Source organism: Bubalus kerabau, chromosome 13 (genome assembly GCF_029407905.1).
Source record: "Bubalus kerabau isolate K-KA32 ecotype Philippines breed swamp buffalo chromosome 13, PCC_UOA_SB_1v2, whole genome shotgun sequence".
Classification (NCBI taxonomy): domain Eukaryota; kingdom Metazoa; phylum Chordata; class Mammalia; order Artiodactyla; family Bovidae; genus Bubalus; species Bubalus kerabau.
Genome location: NC_073636.1, coordinates 64,297,443 through 64,320,066, shown reverse-complemented (window position 1 = coordinate 64,320,066; position 22,624 = coordinate 64,297,443).

The window sequence follows — 22,624 nt, the reverse complement described above, 5'->3', positions numbered from 1 at the left end:
CTGTAGCCTGCCAGCCTCCTCTGTCCATGGGATTTTCCTGGCAAGTATACTGGAGTGGGTTGCCATTTCCTTCTCCAGGGGATCTTCCCCACCCAGGGATCCAACTCACGTCTCCTGCACTGCAGGCAGATTCTTTAGCCACTGAGACATGTAGGAAGCCCACCCCCTTTTTGTTAACCCATTTTATTTGGGCTTTAGTTTATTTTCAGCCAAAATTCTGGCTAACAGGTGTAGGATAAGGTCCAGGGTGTGGCCATTAGAATAGGTGGTTGCTACAAAATGGAGGTGGGATACTAAAGAGATGGCAGGACTTGGGGAAAAGAGGAACGATATGGGGCAGGGGCCAAAGTCCTTGGTGAGTGAAAAGGAAGTTAACAGATGGCAGTAAAGTTGTAGAGGTAGAAGGTAGAGGGGAATGTAACTGAATAGCATGAATTCCCAAAGATCTGGAGCTTTGACACGAAGAGGAAGAGTATCGTCCAGGTAATTCAGACTGTAAGAAGCAAAAATGAATTCTGGCTAATTTGGCAGAAAACTTGTTTATGAAAAGATCATGGATAACTTGAGGCAGGACATAGAGGGGCTCCAGGCCAGACATTGACAACAGCCTTCTGTTCATATTTCTTGAGGCAAGGGATAAATGGGCTCCAGGTTAGACATTTACAGCCAGCCTCCTGTTTATACTTCAAGATAGAAATAACAACAGGAACAGGGAAAATGCTGGGCTTTGTCTCCTATGGACACTTTGAGGTAACAGTAATGGCAGAGTCAGAGAAGGGCTAAGCACTGCTTGAGTAAAAGATCAAGAGGTCACATATTTCTCACCCTTGTGATCAGGGAGGTCTTGATTGCACATATGCAGAAAGGCTCCTTGGGGAGTCAAAAGGGGGAGGGGACACCAGACCATAATAAGTTGTGTTAACTCCCCCAAAAGGCTCTTGTGCTGAAATCCATCTTGGCTAAAGGGTGCGTGCACACATATGGAAGGGCCCTGAGACAAATCAGCAATGGGATAAAAGCAAATCAAGACAATCGGCCAGAGGAAAGCAAAGATCTGGAAGACTGTCCCTTATAAATGATTTAAACTTCCCAAAGGTGCGACTTTTTCTCTGAGCTCACTCATGTGTCTCTAGGCATGGACTCTGCTTTTCTAATAAACACTTTTCTTTCCTCTCTACCTTCTGTCTCCTTGTCAAGTTTTTTTTTTCAAAGCAGACAAGAACTGGAGCCCAGACTTTTGCTGCTGGCCCTCATAGTGTGTAGTGGTTAAGATTTGGCACTGCCATGGTTGGGGTTTGATCCCCATCTCACTTCCGGTTGCTGCTCACTGCTATCTCTTGGCAATCAAACCTACAGAATCTTCTGCAGGTAGAGAGAACCAGGCTTGGAGACTACCTTTCTAAGGTCAGTGCCCAATGACAGGGGGTGGAATTGGCCCTATGAAGACAATACTGTTGCCAACACAAGCAACCCAGACATGGCCCCCATAAAGAGTCTCTGTGGACCTGTGAGTATCTCATGGGTGGAGCCTAGGTCACATGACTACACTCTGGCAAGGGGATGGCATTTCTAGTTCCTAGTGTGGCAGCAGAGCTCTGTTTCAGAGGCAGGGGATTTTTGCCAAACAGAGGAAAGGAGTTCAGATGATGGGTGGCTAAAAAGCATGATCAGTATCCATCATTAGAAGCAACAATGAGAAAAAAAAAAAAATGAGGAGGGAGCCCTGGGGAATGAAGAAGGTTCTGAGATGCATGTGGTTGTCAGGATATTAGGGGTCTGTGCTTTAGAGCGCCTGACAGAAGTGGTATCCTCTTTGAAGAGGGGAGACTGTAAAGCTCTTTGTGAAGATTAGAATATCTCCCCTATATACGCTTCTACCAAGTGAAGTCAACTTTGAGTTAGGGCCCCCTACGTACCCTTGTACAAAGTCCCTGAAGAGAGGGGACATTCTGGAAAAGTCAAGAGGTATGTTTTGTATGAAAAATAGAGGTTCAGAGGCTATTCAATTCAGTTCAGTTCAGTCACTCAGTCGTGCCCAACTCTTTGCGACCCCATGAATTGTAGCACGCCAGGCTTCTTTGTCCATCACCAACTCGAGAGTCCACCCAAACTATGTCCATTGAGTCGGTGATGCCATCCAGCCATCTCATCCTCGGTCGTCCCCTTCTTCTCCTGCCCTCAATCTTTCCCAGCATTAGGGCCTTTTCAAATGAGTCAGCTCTTCGCATCAGGTGGCCAAAGTATTGGAGTTTCAGCTTCAACATCAGTCCTTCCAATGAACACCCAGGACTGATCGATCTCCTTTAGGGTAGACTGGTTGGATCTCCTTGCAGTCCAAGGGACTCTCAAGAGTCTTCATCAACACCACACTTCAAAAGCATCAATTCTTTGGTGCTCAGTTTTCTTTATAGTCCAACTCTCACATCCATACATGACCACTGGAAAAACCATAGCCTTGACTAGATGGACCTTTGTTGGCAAAGTAATGTCTCTGCTTTTTAATATGCTGTCTAGGTTGGTCATAACTTTCTTTCCAAGGAGTAAGCGTCTTTTAATTTCATGGCTGCAATCACCATCTGCAGTGATTTTGGAGCCCAGAAAAATAAAGTCAGCCACTGTTTCCCCATCTATTTTTGCCATGAAGTAATGGGACTGGATGCCATGATCTTCGTTTTCTGAATGTTGAGCTTTAAGTCAACTTTTTCACTCTGCTCTTTCTCTTTCATCAAGAAGCACTTTAGTTCTTCTTCACTTTCTGCCATAAGGGTGGTATCATCTGCATATCTGAGGTTATTGATATTTCTCCTGGCAATCTTCATTCCAGCTTGTGTTTCCTCCAGCCCAGTGTTTCTCATAATGTACTCTGCATATAAGTTAAATAAGCAGGGTGACAATATACAGCTTTGACATACTCCTTTTCCTATTCGGAACCAGTCAGTTGTTCCATGTCCAGTTCTAACTGTTTCTTCCTGACCTGCATATAGGTTTCTCAAGAGGCAGGTCAGGTGGTCTGGTATTTCCATCTGCCGGGGTCCAGCCCCGGGTGGATTCGGCTAATTTGAAGGGGAGATGGCATCGGTGATCAGGAAACAACAGCTTATTTAAATGTTAATTAAAGATATAAAGAGTGGTTAAATAAGGATAGCTCAGTGAGAAAATTTAGTGGAGAAAAGAGGCTGAATAATTCAGCCAGAAGGTGAGAGAAAGAATGACATGGGGAGACCAAGTTTTGGTGAACAAGACCCGCACTTTATTTTTCAAAGTAGTTTTTATACCTTAAGTTATGCATAGAGGATAATGGGGGAAGGGGTAGAGTCATGCAGTAAGCCAGGCTTTCTTCCTGCAAACTTATCATATGCAAAAGTTTAGGTGATTTGCATCATCTTCTGGCCCGGAGGCCTGTTAACATTTTAAGACCCTTTCTTCAGAAAACTTATTTTTCTCTAAAGGTGATTAGTCGGGCGCCACCCTCCAAAAGCGTTAGATAAAGTTGCATTCCTATAGGGCAAAGATGTGGTGGGCTACAACAAGAAAAATAATTAACTCAAGGGTCCAAGGTTACAAACATTAAAGCTACTACTTACACCAATTATATTAATCAATACACTGCCAGGGACACAGCAGGTTAGGGATATGGAAACTTAGCAGCAAATATTGGCCCAAAAAGTGAAAAACCCTTCACCAATACAATTTCTAATCAATCTTTTAACTGCTCAAAGGAATCTGTATTTAGACAGTTTAGAACATCTCATGCCTCTCACAGTTGGGAGGCTCTGAGCAATCACATGTGGCCGGAAAAACCTATTCAGGCAGGCTAGAGGACTTCCAAAGGAGTTTGTAGGTTGAAACACTGTCACACCCAGGAATTGTTAACTGGAGCTGTAAGTTAATTCTTTTTTCAGAGAGGTAGTGGGGTACAGCCCCCCGTAAAGCCAGAGGTGTAGGTGAGAGCACAAAGCAGTAAAGTAGGCAGACTCTGGTTTTGGGGGGTAGATGCTCGAGAATTTCCAGGGGGACTCCTGAGGCTCGATCCCGCCTTTGTGTATGCTGAGCCTCCTTCCTCATGATCTTTGCCACAGGCGGAGCTCCTGCTCCTGGCACCCATCTCTTTCAGAATTTTCCACAGTTTATTGTGATCCACACAGTCAAAGGCTTTGGCATAGTCAATAAAGCAGAAATAGATGTTTTCTGGAACTCTCTTGCTTTTTCCATGATCTAGCGGATGTTGGCAATTTGATCTCTGGTTCCTCTGCCTTTTCTAAAACCAGCTTGAACAACTGGAAGTTCACGGTTCACGTATTGCTGAAGCCTAGTTGGGGAATTTTGAGCATTACTTTACTAGCGTATGAGATGAGTGCAATTGTGCATTAGTTTGAGTATTCTTTGCATTGCCTTTCTTAGGGATTGGAATGAAAACTGACCTTTTCCAGTCCTGTGGCCAATGCTGAGTTTTCCAAAGTTCCTAGAATATTGAATGCAGCACAGCATCATCTTTCAGGATTTGAAAGAGCTCAACTTGAATTCCATCACCTCCACTAGCTTTGTTCATAGTGGTGCTTCCTAAGGCCCACTTGACTTCACATTCCAGGATGTCTGGCTCCAGGTGAGTGATCACACCATTGTGATTATCTGGGTCATGAAGATCTCTTTTGTACAGTTCTGTGTATTCTTGCCACCTCTTCTTAATATCTTCTGCTTCTGTTAGGTCCCTACTATTTCTGTCCTTTATTGAGCCCATCTTTGCATGAAATGTTCCCTTGGTATCTCTAATTTTCCTGAAGAGATTTCTAGTCTTTCCCATTCTGTTGTTTTCCTCTATTTCTTTGCATTGATCGCTGAGGAAGGCTTTCTTATCTCTCCTTGCTATTCTTTGGAACTCTCCATTCAGATGCTTATATCTTTCCTTTTCTCCTTTGCTTTTCACTTCCCTTCTTTTCACAGCTGTTTGTAAGGCTTCCTCAGACAGCCATTTTGCTTTTTTGCATTTCTTTGTCTTGGGGATGGTCTTGATCCCTGTCTCCTGTACAATGTCACGAATCTCCATCCATAGTTCATCAGGCACTCTATCAGATCTAGTCCCTTAAATCTATTTCTCACTTCCACTGTATAATCATAAGGGATTTGATTTAGGTCATACCTGAATGGTCTAGTGGTTTTCCCTACTTTCTTCAATTTCAATCTGAATTTGGCAATAAGGAGTTAATGATCCGAGCCACAGTCATCTCCCGGTCTTGTTTTTGCTGACCTTATAGAGCTTCTCCATCTTTGGATGCAAAGAATATAATTAATCTGATTTCGATGTTGACCACCTGGTGATGTCCATGTATAGAGTCTTCTCTTGTGTTGTTGGAAAAGGGTGTTTGCTATGACCAGTGCATTCTCTTGGCAGAACTCTATTAGCCTTTGCCCTGCTTCATTCTGTACTCCAAGGCCAAATTTGCCTGTTACTCCAGGTGTTTCTTGACTTCCTAGTTTTGCATTCCAGTTCCCTATAATGAAAAGGACATCTTTTTGGGATGTTAGTTCTAGATGGTCTTGTAGGTAGGTCTTCATAGAACCGTTCAACTTCAGCTTCTTCAGCGTTAATGGTCGGGGCGTAGACTTGGATTGCTGCTGCTGCTGCTGCTAAGTCGCTTCAGTCGTGTCCAGCTCTGTGCGACCCCACAGATGGCAGCCCACCAGGCTCCCCCGAAACTGGGATTCTCCAGGCAAGAACACTGGAGTGGGTTGCCATTAGACTTGGATTACTGTGATATTGAATGGTTTGCCTTGGAAACAAACAGAGATCATTCTGTCATTTTTGAGATTGCATCCAAGTACTGCATTTTGGATTCTTTTGTTGACCATGATGGCTACTCCATTTCTTCTTAGGGTCTTCTTAGATATTACGGTCATCTGAATTAAATTCACCCATTCCAGTCCATCTTAGTTCGCTGATTCCTAGAATGTCGATGTTCACTCTTGCCATCTCTTGTTTGACCACTTCCAATTTGCCTTGATTCATGGACCTGACATTCCAGGTTCCTATGCAATATTGCTCTTTACAGCATTGGACCTTGCTTCTATCACCAGTCCCATTCACAACTGGGTTTTGTTTTTGCTTTGGCTCCATCCCTTCATTCTTTCTGGAGTTATTTCTCCACTGATCTCCAGTGGCATATTGGGCACCTACTGACTTGGGGAGTTCATCTTTCAGTGTCCTGTCTTTTTGCCTTTTCATACTGTTCATGGGGTTCTCAAGGCAAGAATACTGAAGTGATTTACCATTCCCTTCTCCCATGGACCACATTCTGTCAGACCTCTCCACCATGACCCAGCCTCTTGGGTGGCCCCACACAGCATGGCTTAGTTTCATTGAATTAGACAAGGCTGTGATCCATGTGATCAGACTGGCTAGTTCTGTGATTGTAGTTTCAGTCTGTCTGCCCTCTGATCCCCTCTCTCAGTGCCTACCATCTTACTTGGGTATAGAGGCTATAGAGGACAGATTTAGATGGAGGCTGATGTGAGAGGGGACAGGGGTAGGGAGGCCTGGAGCAGCAAGGGGTGATGGTGTGGTTGAAGGTGGGAGTGCTGGAGGTGGGACAGGAGTACACCATGGTGGGAACAGAATTCAGCTCCTGATAGGATGAGAATCTTAGTGCAAAAGCCTGGAGCCAGTGTCTTCATTCTGTCCTAGCCCCCTCTGTGGCAGAGCCTGCAGAGGGCTCCTGAGCAATCCTGGCGTGCTCTCAGAGAGGTGGTGAAGGTGTCATGAAATCTGTGATGGGGCAATCCGGCTATGAGCTTGTTCTTGGATGTCCCTTTGGGCAGAGTGTCACTACATCCAAGGCACGGTTGTGCTTACCTCCCCATGTTTGTGCTTACTGCCCCCAAGGAAGTTCCCCAGGCAGGGATTTTAACTAATTTCCTTTTCTATCCATAGGGATGAGTATGAGGTGGGGAGCTGGAAAAACCTAAGGCCTAACCTGACTTTTCTGTTAATTTGCTATGCGACTTTAGAGACAAATCAACCAAACTCTCTGAGCCTCAATTTCATTATGTCTAAACTATAACTTGGACTTGATTTCTGAGGTCCTCCTAGACTTACTGTCTATGATTCTCTTACCTCTTCTTTCATAACCCATGGTATATATAATTACATTCCATGAGTACATTATATTTTATTATCCCATTGACGGACATCAGGTTGCTTCTACTACTTTGCATTTACAAACAATAATGCAACCTATGGCACTATACATGTCTTCTTCGGCACATGTGTGATTTTCTGCCAGTAATAGTTTTGGGAATGGAACTGGTGAGTGAAAGGGCATGCACATATTTAATTTTGCAATTTATTGCCAAATGGCTGTCCAAACTTGTTACACCAATTTACTCCTCCCCTACCAGCAAAGCCTGAGAAGTCTCAGTGCTCCTCATCCTTGTCAACACTTGGTACTGACAGACTTGTTAGTGTTTTGATTAAGACAGACCATATAGTTAAGTGGGCTTCTCAGGTGGTGCTAGTGTATAAAGAACCCATCTTACTTGACCGAGTAAAGTATCCACTTACTTTACTCGGTCAAGTAAGGTATCCACTTACTTTGTGCATACCTGACCAAAACATCTCTAATAAACTCTATGTATAATGTTAACTGTGGAGCCTTTCACCAAGGTCACAGGTATGGAGCCCTGAACCAAGGTCACAGGACAATCACTGGAACTGACCAAGCCTCATAGCAACTCTTCCCATGAGCCTTCAGATCTAAACCAACCAGTTCCCCGACCCCATATTAGGTAAAAATACTCACCCTGTAGCATCCTAACCAATCACCTAATGCCACCATTCTGTCTTGAGGCTATAAAAATTAGCTACTAGCCTGTGAAAAGTTCAGCTCTCCCTTAAACCAGCCCACTGTTCTAACAGCATCTCCCACTGTAATAAAACTTTATTCTCCTCTCATCTGCCTCATGTCTGGAAATTCTTTTTCAGCCCATGCATGGATCGTGACATTAACCTGTCAATATGATAGATAATTCTTTGTTTCAGACATGTGTAAAACTACATCTCTAGCTCCTAACAGATTGAACAGACTCTGAGAGTCTGTCTCCTGGATTATAATCCTCAATTTGGCTTGAATAAAAATTCTCATTTATTCTTCTTAGCTTGATTGTTAATTGATTTTTCCTTAACACAATTTTAAATGAGAACCTGTTCATTTTTTGCCAATCTTATAGGTGTAAAATTATTTCTTGTTGTAATTTTCCTTTGTGTTTCCCAGATTAAGTGTGTCTTCATCAGTTTGGGCTGCCAGAACTAAGTACCATAGACAAGGTGGCTTGTAAAAAGCAGAAATTTATTTCTTACAATTCTGATACTGAGCAGGGCCCTGTGGAGCTCCTGGGCGCTTAAGGTTTTCTGTATCTCCTTTCTTTCTGTATTTCTTTCTTTTAAAAATATGTTTATTTATTTATTTGGTCTTAGTTGTGGCATGCAGGATCTTTCAGTTGCGTGGCATGAGAACGCTTTAGCTGAGGCATGTGGGATCCAGTTCCCTGACCAGGGATCCAACCTGGGCCCCCTGGCGTTGAGAACAGTGAGTCTTAGCCACTGGACTACCAGGGAAGTCCTGTCCCCCGTTTCTTTGATCACAGGAAATAGCCTTCACTCAGCCTCCATGACCTTCCCTGAGTTCCAAAGGGCAGATTCAAGCAATTGTTAATTAGGGAAGAGAGGGGATATGAGACTAGGGAGAAACATCAAGAGAAATAATAGTGCACCCTTGGGGCAAGGCCCTGGTTCCCCATCAATGGATACACACAACAATATCTTTGAGTTGTTTTGCAGATAGGAAACCCTCTCCTATCTCCTATGGGAGAAGTTAGTGATTAACCAGGTATGCTGCCCATAAGCATGCAGACCCCAGACCAGTTGGAACTTGAAGACTGATGATACTGACTCCTGCTTACCTCACCACCAACCCATCAGAAGAATGTCCATGGGCTGATCACGCCCTCTTTGAACTGTGGAGCCCTATACCAAGGTCACAGGACAAAAATCTCCGGAATTAACCAAGCCCCATAGCAACTGTTGCCATGAGCCTCCTGATCTAAACTGGCCAGTCCCCTTACCCCACATTAAGTAAAGTACCCACCCTCTAGCATCCTAACCGATCACCTAATGCCACCCTTCCAGCAGGAATTTTCTCTGTCTTGAGGCTATAAAAACGGGCTACTAGCCCTTGAATTGGGTTTGCTCCACCTTGAGCCAGTCCACTGTTCTAACAGAGTCTCCTGCTCTGTCCTGTGCTTAGTCGCTCAGTCCTGTCCAACTCTTTGCGACCCCATGGACTGTTGCCCATCAGGCTCCTCTGTCCATGGGGATTCTCCAGGCAAGAATACTGGAGTGGGTTGCCATGTCCTCCTCCAGGGGATCTTCCCAACCAGGAATCGAACCCATGTCACCTTCATTGCAGGCAGATTTCTTATCATCTGAGCTGCCAGGGAAGCACAAGAATACTGGAGTGAGTAACCTATCCCTTCTCCAGGGGAACTTACCAACTCAGGAATCGAACCAGGGTCTCCTGCATTGCAGGTGGATTCACTACTAGCTGAACTACCCAGGAAGCCCCCTCTCCTGCTCTAATAAACTCTAGTTTCCTCTCATTCTGCCTCAGGTTTGGAAATTCTTTTCCAACTTAGCTTTTTCGCCTCTTGTTGTAAGGGTACTAATTTCATTCATGAGGACTCCATTCTCATGACCAAATTAGCTCCCAAGACCCCCACCTCTAAGTATAATCACACTGGGAGTTAGAGTTCAACATATGAATTTAGAGGAGACACAAACGTTCAGTCCATGGCATTCTGCTCCTGCCCCCCACCCAGCCCAATTCATATCCTTCTCACATGCAAAACATTCATTCATCCTCAACAGCCTGTCTACTGGGGAAAAAATGCACAACCTACAAGTTGAGAATTATACTTTTTTTCGGAGGACTTGCACCCAGAATACAACCTCTCAGATAGCTCTGAGGGACTCTTCCAAAGAGGCGGGGAGCCAGAATATATAGGCATTTTTGCTGAGAAAAAGAAGACATATAGCAGAACATTAAAAGATTATTGCTAATCACAATGGCCTCCCAGCCCAGACATCTCAGGTTAATCATTTTAGTGTTTTTTTATGTATGGGAAGATGCAAGAGTCTGGGCTCATTGAAATTATTCCTTGATATACATCTTAACTATACAGGGCCAGGGTCTTATTTTTCTCCATCTTGAATTTCCCTTAGGATGCGCTATTGGGGGTGGCTGAGTGACTTGTGGCATTGGGCAATCTGTTTTTCTTCATCTTGAATTCCCCTCAGGGTACACCACTGGGGCCTGTTGGAGTAGTTGATGGCTTTCTGGCTGCAACCTACTTTGCTTACAGAAATGGCAAGGCAGCATTCTTTGTCCATAGCCCCAAGAGGCTGGTCCCAACATCCACTCCAAAGTCTAAAATCCAAAGTCTCATCTAAATACCATCTAAAATCAGATATGAGTGAGACCCTGTGTCAGTGAAAAGGAAAAAAAAAGAGAGAGAGAAATGAGTTTTTTTCTTTCTCTTTCCTGAGAACAAAGAAGATAAAGAGAACCACGAGCAGGCCTGAACATTCCTAGTTTTTTCTCTTTAATTGCTCCTAACTTTACATGTCTGACTAAATTTGCTTTTCTGCACCCTAACTCTGCAGGAGCTACACTTTGCACCTATTTTCCTTAGACTCTATGCTAAATACATCTTGTATCTGGTGTTTACCTTTACAACACCCTTACCCTTGTAGCTACATGTCAGAAAGAAGGCTGCAGAGCCACTGAACTGCAAGACTCAATTATTGGGTACTGACACCAGCCCATGACTGTCTTGGAAACAACACAAGAGGAAGAAATCAAGATCACCTTTGTTCCTCATTGTGACTCATGACTGTGAGCCCTCATCTTATGTAAGCCCCTAGATTCTTCATGGAGGGGGGCATAGCTCTTTAGGCATGATCCTACTATGTTCCCCTCTGTGCTGGTTGAGAATTAAAGCCACCTTTCTATTTCCTCCAGACTCTGTCTCCATATTTTTTATTCAGCTTTGGTGGGCAGAGAAAGCCAAGATTTTGGCGAGCAACAACTCCAGGTATGACTCAACCTGAAGAGGCAAATTGCTCTATACATGTGAATCTGTAAAACTAAAAAGGTACGTGCTTGTAAAATACATTGGTGGGGACTTCCCTGGTGGTCCAGTGACTAAGACTCCGTGCTCCCAATGCAGGGTGTCTGGATTCGATCCCTGACCAGCCAACTAGATCAACACATGCCGAAACTAAGAATTCGCATCAGCAACTGAGACCTGGAGCAACCAAATAAATATTTAAAGACATATATCATTAAAAAGAAAAATAATAAAATACATTGGTGGGACAGGCACAGGACAGACATTCCTCTCTCCAAACGGGAGGAATGGGGAATAAGGAAGAGCTGAAGAGTGTCAAGTGATTCCAAAATCTAGCAAGATAATCTCTTTGAGACCCTAAGTTTCAAAAATAATCCCCTTTGGCTCTGTACTCTGCCCTCCAGCCCACCAGGGTAGCCATCCTACCCATCAGTTCTGCTGGGCCAGTGGGGTCCTGCCCCCAGGGTTTGGACGAAGGTTGAGCCCCCACAGTTTTGGACAGAGGTCATCTGGCCTATGGAAAATGAGGCAGTGCCCCCTCTCCCTCCTTTGGAAATTGAAGAGGCACATCTGGTGGTCTTTGAATCACCTGCAGGATCATGGATTCTTTAAAGAATAGAGCATATTGGCAGCTGAATAGCTTCATGGTCCCTTCCATAAAAAATTGAGAAGTCCAACCACCTTCCTTCATTCCTTTCCATCTTCTTTGGCTCACACTGGCAGTTTTCCAACTGAGGTAGCTGATTAAGTCCATGGTTCACACATTGTATTTCACCTTCAGAGGCTTGCTGGAACTTGAGTCTAGTTATAGGTCTAGAAGCAAAGAAGGATGATGGGATGGGTTCTGAAGAGAATCAGCATTGTCTTGCATAGCGACTGCCTCAGGGGAGGACATTAGAAAGCAGTCTGTGGAGTTAATCCCCTCAAGTGGATTTTCAAAGACAGATACCACTGGGGTTGGGGTCATCTCTTCTATTGGGAAGGAAGACCCATCAGAATTCAGCAGTTCAGGGTTTCATGGGTGGCTCAGTGGTAATGAATCTGCCTGCCAATGCAGGAGACAAGGACACAGGTTTGGTCCCTGATTCGGGAAGATCCCATATGCTGCGGAACAACTAAGCCCTTGTGCCACAACTATTAAGCTTGTGCTCTAGAGCTTGGAAGCCACAACTCCTAAGCCCATGTGCCACAGCTACTGAAGCCTGTGCACCTAGAGCCTGTGCTCCACAGCGAGAAGCCACCGCAATGAGAAGCCCTCACCTTGCAACTAGAGTAGCACCCACTTCCCAAAACTAGAGAAAGCTCGTGCACAGTAACCAAGTCCCAGTGCAGCCTAAATACATAAATAAAATTATATATAAAGAATTTAGCAGTTCAATGTCTCCAGCTTCACTAGGGTCTTTCACACATATCCATACTAACTTACAGGATCCAGGTTTGTTTTTTTTTTCTCATTCAATGCCCTGATTTTAACAGTAGACCCCCTTTGAGGCTGGGAGTTCAATTTACATTGTAATTCAGCCAGTTTCAGGAGGAGGTTCTGCCTGTTGATTTTTCAACACTTTCAGCCCCTTGGCAACAGAAGACAAGGGATTCATTCCATCAGGCCACACAAAGAAACTTTTAGGTCATTTATGCACCTAAGGACCGGAAGCTGGGAATCTGAACCCCTGAACTCTTTCTTTTCTGGCCCCAGTGAGTCCAGTGACATCCAAAGGTAATTATAATAATCATTTTTTCAAAACTGTTCCCAACTCTCATATACATAGTCATTCAGCTCCTTGCTTCTCACTGGTTGACTAGGAGTATCCAGTGCAGGTAATTTGTGTGTCTGTATTGTCAAATCACACCAAAGATGATCTGCTCTCTTTACTACTGAAAATAGAGTAGTAAGAGATTAGAGAGCCAATTCCAGGAATCCCAGAACCAATTCAGAAAACTCATCCTTAATGGTCTGTTTCTCTACATCCACTGTCAGTATCAAAATCTGTATTGGGGTTCTCCAGAGATATAGAAGCAACAGGCTATGAGAGACAGAGAGACTGAGCAGGGCCTTCCTGGGTCAAAAGTCCCTCTGTGTCCCCATTTCTTTTCTTTTTTAATTAATTTATTTTTGGCTGTGCTGGGTCTTCATTGCTGCAGGCAGGCTCTCTCTAGTTGTGGTGAGAGGGGTTACTCTTTGTTGTGGTACACAGACTTCTTATTGTGGTGGCTTCTCTTGTTGCAGAGCATGGGCTCTAGAGCATGGGCTCAGTAGTTGTGGCACATAGACTTAGTTGCCCCGTGGTATGTGGGATCTTCCCGGACCAGGGATCAAACCTGTGTCACCTGAACAGACAGGCAAATTCTTAACCACTGGACTACCAGGGAAGCCCTTTAAAAAAAAAAAATTTGACTGTACCAGGTCTTAAGTTGCAGCATGAGAGATCTTCAGTTGTGGCATGTAAACTCTTAGTTGCAGCACCTAGTTCCCTGACCAGGGACTGAACCTGCGCCCCCTGCATTGGGAGTTCAGTCTTACACTGGACCACCAGGAAAGTCCCCCTATTTCTTGTTTGTAAAAAAAGGCTTTTGTCTCCTAGGGCTTCCCTGAGTTCCAAAGGCACAGGCAGCTACTAATTATGGAAGGGAGGTAATGCAGAAACAAAGGAAAAAGAGAAAAACAATAAAAGTAAGGACAGTAGTTCAGAGATAAAACAGAGTTCTAGTTCCTCCTCAGTAATAGTCGGAAGGCTATCTTTGAGTTGTTCCTTAGAAGGATGGTGACTGTACTGGGGAATACAAGCACTAGATCCCAAACTGGCTGGAACCAGAAGGCCGATGGCTGAGATCCTGAAGCACCACCCTGTTACCTCACCACAAACCAATCACAGGAAAGTCATGAATCCTGAAGCCCTGACCCCTGTGTTTTTGTTGTTCAGTTGCTAAGGGAAGGGAAGTCGCTCAGTCGTGTCCGACTCTTTGCGACCCCATGGATGGCAGCCTACAATGCTCCTCGGTCCATGGGATTTTCCAGGCAAGAATACTGGAGTGGGCTGCCATTTCCTAAGTTGTGTCCAATTCCGAGACCCCAGACTACAGCATGCCAGGCTTCCCTGTCCTTCACTATCTCCTGGACTTTGCTCAAACTCATGCCCATTGAGTTGGTGATGGCATCCAACCATCTCATCCACTGTCGTCCCCTTCTCCTCCTGCCCTCAATCTTTCCTGGTATCAGGGTCTTTTCCACTGAGTCCACTCTTCACATCAGGTGGCCAAAGTATTGGAGCTTCAGCTTCAGCATCAGTCCTTCCAATGAATATTCAGGGTTGATTTCCTTTAGGATTGACTGGTTTGATTTCCTTACAGTCCAGTGGATTCTCAAGTGTCTTCTCCAGCACCACAATTTGAAAGCATCAATTTTTTGTCACTCAGCCTTTTTTTGGTCCAACTATCACATCCATACATGACTACTGGAAAAACCATAGCTTTGACTATATGGACTTTTGTCAGCAAAGTGATGTCTCTGTTTTTAATGTGCTGTTTAGGTTTGTCACAGCTTTCCTTCCAAGGAGCAAGTGTCTTTTAATTTCATGGCTGCAGCCACCATCTGCAGTGATTTTGGAGCCCAGGAAAATAAAATCTGTCACGGTTCCACTTTTCCCCTTCTATTTGTCATGAAGTGATGGGACTGGATGCCATGATCTTAGTTTTTTGAATTTTGAGTTTTAAGCCAGCTTTTCCACTGTCCTCTTTCACCCTCATCAAGAGGTTCTTTAGTTCCTCTTCACTTTCTGCCATTAGAGTGATATCATCTGCATATCTGCATATCACCTGTATATAATATGCATATCCCCTGCATATCATCCCGATATGTTGCCTTTAAAAACACTTCCCTGGGGGACTTTCCTGGTGGTTCAGTGGCTAAGACTCTGAGCTCCCAAAGCAGGAGACCCAGGATGATCCCTGGTCAGGGAACTAGATCCCACATGTCTCAACTAAAGATCACCTGTGCCACAACTAAGACCTGGAGCAGACAAATAAATTAATTAATTAATGTTTTTTTAAATAAAAAAAATAAAAACAATTCCCTGAAAGCCATTAGAGAGTCTTCTGAGCAGAAGCCCCCTATATTCCTTGCTAGGTCTGGCAACAAATGGTAGTTTCCTTCACTACAACCCAGTGTCAGTAAGTTGACAGATAAGGAATTGGCTGCTGCTCTTATTGAGGCTAAGAAGTCCTGTGATCTCTCCTCAGCAAACTGAAGACCCAAGAAATCTGGTGGTGTACTATAGTCCAGTGGCAGGAGAACATTAATGTCTAGCTCAAGCAGGCAGTCAGGAAGGGAATGAATCCTCTCTTCCTCCACTTTCCATTCTGTTCATGTCCTCAGTGGATTGGGTGATGCTCACCCACTTTGGGAGGGCAATCTATTTTACTGAATCCACTGATTCAAATGTAACCTCATCTAGAAACACTTACAGACACATCCAGAAATAATGTTTAAGTTGGGCACCCATCGCCCAAAGTGACACATAAAACTAGCCATCACAAAGGGTGAAGATGATGGTGGGTACACTTTGCCAACCAGAGAAGACTCAGAGGGAGCACCCAATGCTGGGCCTATCCCTTCCTTTATGGCTGCCATCATGTTTAGCGTGGCTTCCCTGATAGCTCAGTTGGTAAAGAATCCACCTGCAATTCAGGAGACCCTGGTTCGATTCCTGGATTGGAAAGATCCACTAGAAAAGGGATAGGCTACCCACTCCAGTATTCTTGGGCTTCCCTTGTGGCTCAGCTGGTAAAAGAATCTGCCTACAATGTGGGAGACCTCGGTTTGATCCCTGGGTTGGGAATATCCCCTGGAGAAGGGAAAGGCTACCTACTCCAGTATTCTGGCCTGGAGAATTCCATGAACTGTATAGTCCATGGGGGTCACAAAGAGTAGGACACGACTGAGACTTTCACTTTCTTTCTGTACTCAAAAGAATCAAGAAATTTGATTAATTTCATGTAAATATGTCCCAAATAACAATTCAAAGTTGAGCACCTACCATATGCAAGAACTGTAGAAAGCACTTTACATTCATGATTTCATCTCTCCCTCTTGACAACCCTAGAAATCTATGCTCTTGTCCTCTTTTACAAGGGCGGAAATTGAAGGAAATTCCCTGGCAGTCCAGTGGTTAGGACTCCATGCTTTCATTGCTGAGGGCTTGACTTCAATCCCTGTTTGGGGAACTAAAATCCTGCAAGCTGTGCGGCATGGCCAAGCAGAAACTGAAACCAGGAGGAGCCCTCGTGACCCTGAATTAGAGCTCAAGAAAATGAAGTATTGTGGATTGAACGGAGGTCCCCAGAAGATGTATCCACGTCTTAATCCTAGAACCAGTAATTGTGGCCTTATTTGGAAAAAGGTCTTTGTTAGATACAATTAAGTTAAGGAGGTGAGTTTATCTGGGTGGGTCCTAAATCCTAAATCCAGTATCAAGTACTGAAGAGACAAAAAGAGGAAAGAGATGGAGGGAGAAGAGAGTACAATGTGAAGACGGAGGCAGAGACGACTTCTATACAGCCACAAACCCTTGAACTCTGGGAGAGGCAAGAAAGAATTCCTCCTAAGTCTTCAGAGAGAGTGGCCCTGCTGACACCTTGATTTTGGACTTCTGTGATTTGGATTTCGTAACTGTGAGAGAATAAATTTCTGTTGTTTACAACCCAAGTCCATGGTAATGTGTTACAGCAGCCCCAGGAAGCTACCACATGAGGGCAGTGGAGAAGGAGAGTTGTCCGCTCTTGCAAAAGTTCACGGTCCTCCCTCTCCCAGCAGCTTTATGACCCGCAGTTTCCTTCCTTCTGCCCCCAGTTCACTGCACTGCAGCCTCAGAAGCTGCCTTGTCATTCCTGGAGCGTGCCAGTGCATTCTCACCTAAAGGTGTCTGTGCTTGCTGTTCCCTCTGCCTTCTCCCAGACACTCTCAGCTCTCTGCCCCTCAGAGAGGCTCTGACACTCTCTAGAGTATCTCCCACCTCCTGAGTCATCCCTTTCTTTTTTCTTCATTAAAGTCACCCCTACTTGATGTTATACTTGTGCGTGATATATGTATTTACATGTATAAAGTCCTCCCAGTAGTACATAGACCCTCTTGAACAGGGGCTTTCTTCACTGCTCTATCCCCAGCCTCTAGCACATGTGCCTGGCCCACAGAAGGTACTCAATAAATAACTGTGGGACTTGCCCAGTGGTCCAGTGGTCCAGTGGTTAAGACTCTACCTCCTACCCTTGTGGCGGGTGCGGGTTTAATCCACGGTTAGGGAACTAAGATCCCACTTGCCACTGGGGTGTGGCAAAAAAAAAGAAAGAAAAAAGTTCCTTTGGGACTTTCCTGGCGGTCCAGCAGCTAGGACTCTGCTTTCAAAGCAGAGGGCCCGGGTTTGCATTCCATGGTCGGGGAACTAGGTCCCACATGCCACAACTAAAGAATTCTCACGCTACAATTGAAAGATCCTGCATGTTGCAACTAAGACCCGGTGTAGCCAATAAGTAAATAAACAAACAAATAAACAAATGTCTGTTGACTGAATGAACAAATTATCTACTAAGCAGCAATGGGGATAAGGAAGTTCAATCCCTCTTTGGGGAACTAAAATCCTGCAATCTGTGCGGCATGGCCAAGCAGAAACTGAAACCAGGAGGAGCCCTCGTGACCCTGGATTAGAGCTCAAGAAAATGAAGTATTGTGGATTGAACGGAGGTCCCCAGAAGATGTATCCACGTCTTAATCCTAGAACCAGGCAGGCCCAGATAGGTAACTGTCCACCAAGCTGAAGAGCCAACTGTGTGCAGGAAGCAGCCTTAACAGCACCTCTGGCTCCCAGCCCAACTGTGGTTAGGAACCTCAGAAAAGCCTTTCTCCAGCCACCTCCACCCGGCTCAACTCATCCTTCCAGCTGGTATAGTCCCCAGGGGTTCATTTCATTCGAACATACCTGGAAAGTTCTGAAAGCTTTCTTTATTTCTACATTTTCCCATTTTTTACAAGTATCAATAATGGACAGACACCTTCTGGAATGTGCTCTCATGCACACATAGCCACATGATCTAACACATATGCTTGGCCATATCTCACAGGGCCGTATCTTACACACCTTCATGACTCAATGAACCCACCCCAGGACTAATTACACACACCTGCAGATACACACACACACTTGGCTTCAGTCGTTCTCATTCCCCTGTCCCACTCACTCCTGCAGTCATGGTCCTGCACAGGGAGACCTCTGCCCAGGTTCCACCTATAAACATACTTAAACTGACACACACAGTCATTCATTCAGTGCCTGTGGGCTTTGCACATGAACCCACTTCCACAAACATTTTTTTCTTGTTATTAATTTATTTTTAACACCAAAAAATTTTGTATGGGGTATAGACTGCAAAGAGATCAAACCAGTCAATCCTAAAGGAAATCAATCCTGAATATTTATTGAAAAGACTGTTGCTGAAGCTGAAGCTCCAATACTTTGGCCACCTGCTGTGAAGAGCTGACTCACTGGAAAAACACCCTGATGCTGGGAAAGATTGAGGGCAGCAGAAGGGGGAGACAGATGATAAGATGCTTGGATGGCATCACTGACTCAATAGACATGAGTCTGAGCAAAGTCCAGGAGATAGTGAAGGACAGGGAAGCCTGGCGTGCTGCAGTCCATGGGGTCGAAAAGAGTTGGACACAGCTGAACAACAAATAGCCATTTAACAATGCCACCCATCTTTGAACACACTTTCAGACTTCTTCACATACTTGCAAACAATGGCCTAGGGGTATAAACTACTTTGGTCAGAGTTTAGACAGAGGAGCTGTCCCAGCAACAGTGATATTCACTGAGCATTGGCCACATGCCCCTGCTCTTTGGGTGCTTATCTCATTCAATCCTCCCAACAGTCTCGTGAAATGGGTGCTAGTATTAGCTCATTTATAGATCAGAAAACCTAGACTCAAACCCATAAATAATAGTTAGGATTTCTAATCCAGGCATCTGATGATATTTCCCATCCCTCCTGCTGTTTTAGAATCTTGCCATTCTCCAATCAAGAGGGAGAGTCTGTGGCCCCTACCCTTGATCTTGGGTGGGTCTTTGTGACTACCTCAACTAAAAGTGTGGTGAAAATAATGCCATGTGAATTCCAAACCTAGATCATAAAAGGTGCTACATACAACATCCAAGGCAAGGAAACAACCTAAGGGCCCACTGATGAATGAATGAATAAAAAATACAATATACATATATAAATGTATTATGTATGCTATATATTATACCTGCGTGCGTGTATGCTAAGTCAATTCAATCATGTCTAACTCTTTGCGACCCCATGGACTGTAGCCCTCCAGGGTCCTCTGTCCATGGGATTCTCCAGGCAAGAATACTGGAGTGGGTTGCCATTCCCTTCTCTAGGAAATCTTCCCAACCCAGGGATAAAACATGTGTCTCCTCCATTGGCAAGTGGGTTCTTTACCACTAGCACCACCTAGGAAGCCCATATATTATATATAAGTATATACGTATATATTCAGCCATAAAAAAGAAGGAAATACTGCCATTAGGGACAACATGGATGAATCTTAAGGGCATTATGCTAAGTGAAATAAGTTAGAAAGAGAAAGACAAACACTATATGGTCTCACTTGTATGTGAATCTAAAAATGTCAAATTCATAGACACAGGGTAGAATGCTGGTTGCCTTTCTGGAAGGCTGGGGTTGGGGAGAATGGGGAGATGTTGGTCAAAGAGCATAAACTTCTGTTATAAGATGAAAATAAGTTCTGGGGATCTAGTCTTATATACTTGAAAGTTGCTAACAGAATAGATCTTAAATGTTCCCACCACCACCATCACCACAACCTCCCAAACTATCACTAATTATGTGAGGTGAATGATGTATTAACAAATCTTATTATGGTAATCATTCCCCAGTATGTCCTGTATCAAATCATCACATTTTACGCCCTAAACTTACACAATGTTATATGTCAACTATATCTCAGGGAAGCTGAATAAAAATTTTTTTTTAAGAATGGCGTTTTGGGAGTCCTTCCTTGGTGGTCCAATGGTTAAGCATCCAGTTCTCAACACAGGGGATTTGGGTTTGATCCCTGGTATGGAAATCAAGATCCCACGTGCCATGGGACAACTAAAATCATGCACCGCAGCTAGAGAACCCATGTGCTGCAACTAGAGAAGACTGCTGCCACAACAGAGACCCAGCAAAGCCAAAAGGAAAAAGAAAGAAAGAAAGAAAAAGAACAGCTTTAAGGGGTGAGAGATAAATTTGGAGATTGGGATTGACATATACACACTAATATATATAAAATTAATAACTAATAAGGACCTATTGTTCAGCACAGGGAACTCTACTCAATACTCTGTAATGACCTATATGGAAAAAGAATCTAAGAGAGTGGATATATGTTTATGTGTAATAGCTTCACATTGCTGTACACCTAAAACTTATACAATATTGTAAATCAACTATAGTCCAATAAAATTTAAAAAATTAAGACTCAAAATAAAAAAAAATACAAAAAAAGTGCAATAAAAATAAGAATAGTTGTTCTTGCTGTTTTTTTGTAAGTGATACAACTTTTGCCTGATTCTCTCTTGTCATGCTCAGTCTTATAGCCCAGCTCCCAGACTATAAAGGAACCCAAGCCACATGGAGAGACCACATGCAAGTTTCCTGCTGGCAGCCCACCCAGATCCCAGTTGACAGTCTGCATCAACTGGCAATCATGAGAATGAAGAGGACTTCAAGCGACACCAACCAAACCATGGTCTGATTGCAACCACATAAGAGACTCTGAAAAAGAACTGCCCAGTAAAGCAATTATCCTCCAATTATATATATATATATATTTCTACTTCCCCCACCAAAAAAAAAAAAAAAGAAAAGAGAGAAAAAATGAACTTCCTAGCTGAGCCAAATAAAATCCCTAATCTAAAAAATAATGTAAAAAATTATTGTTGTTATTTTATGCCACTGAACATGGTTGGTTTGTTACACAGCAATAGACAGCCAGATGCCAGGGCAGAAAATTACCCACAATTAGCCTCAGATCACCATGGGTGAGATGCCAAGCTCTTTGTCCTCCTTCTGGATCCTCGTCTTCCACCCCCAAGATCAAGGAGCTCAGAGTACAGCCCTCATCATCCGATCCTCACATCACAAGACCACTGGCTCATCAGTCTCTTTATCTGGATGTGAGCCCTTCAGTTCCAGGCTTGCTCTCACCCACTGCAGTCTCTGTGATGGTTTAGGCAAGTGTAATCCCTTGAGTTTCCTCTTCTGTAATATGTGTAGAATCTCAGCTCTACTGACCTGACAGGGAGACTGTGAGGACCCATCCCAGAAGCTTGAGTTTAAGGGATTATTATTAATGCTTGAATTTTTAGGATCCAGGTTGGCAGCCAGAAGATAGGTGAATTGTAACCAACACATGAATTCAGCAAGTCATGTAATGTCGGGAAAGGCATAGGGACAAACCACTCAGTGGATGCTCTGAAAATAAGAATGACATCCCATGTTCATTAGAATGATCCTGGATCATTGAGAAAACTTCAAGTCAGAGATCAGATTGCCAGGACAACTGAAGTGGGCCAGGGGTAGAGATATATATATTGTCCTGGAGGGCTTATACACCATCTAAAGAGAACAACAAACATATAGCTCACCTACGAACTGCTAATACATGACAACGTAGTCTCAGCTGCCAGATCTGATAATTTTTATATATTTACTTATTTTAAAAATATTTATTTGGCTGTGCTGGGTCTTAATTACGGCACGAAGGATCTTCAGTTGTGGCACTAAATCTCTTCACTTCACCGTGTAAGATCTAGCTCCCTGCTGCTGCTGCTGCTAAGTCGCTTCAGTCGTGTCCGACTGGGTTCAAACCCAGGCTGCCTGCTTTGGGAGTTCGGAGTCTTAGCCATTGGATAACTAGGGAAGTCCCAGATCTGATCATTTTTAAAAGAGAAGGTAGAAACATAGATTGACATGTGTGTTAGTCTCTCAGTTGTGTCCAGCTCTTTGCAATCCCATGGACTGTAATCCGCCAGGCTCCTCTGTCTATGGAATTCTCCAGGCAAGAATTCTGGAGTGGGTAGCCTTTCCCTTCTTCAGGGGATCTTCCCGACCCAGGGATTGAACCCATATCTCCCGAATTACAGGCAGATTCTTTATTGTCTGAGCCACCAGGGATGCCATGTGAATTCCCTCAATTGGAAAAAAAAAAGTCCGTAAGTAACTAATTCAAAACATTAGAAAACAACAGTTTAGGAGGCAAACATCCTGAAGACTACCACGTTCTAATCTCTGCTCACATTTTTGTATCATCCATTCCAGTCCACAAACTTTAACCAGGTAGCTGCCCTGGGCCAGATCTGGAGCTGGACTCTGGGATGCACAGATG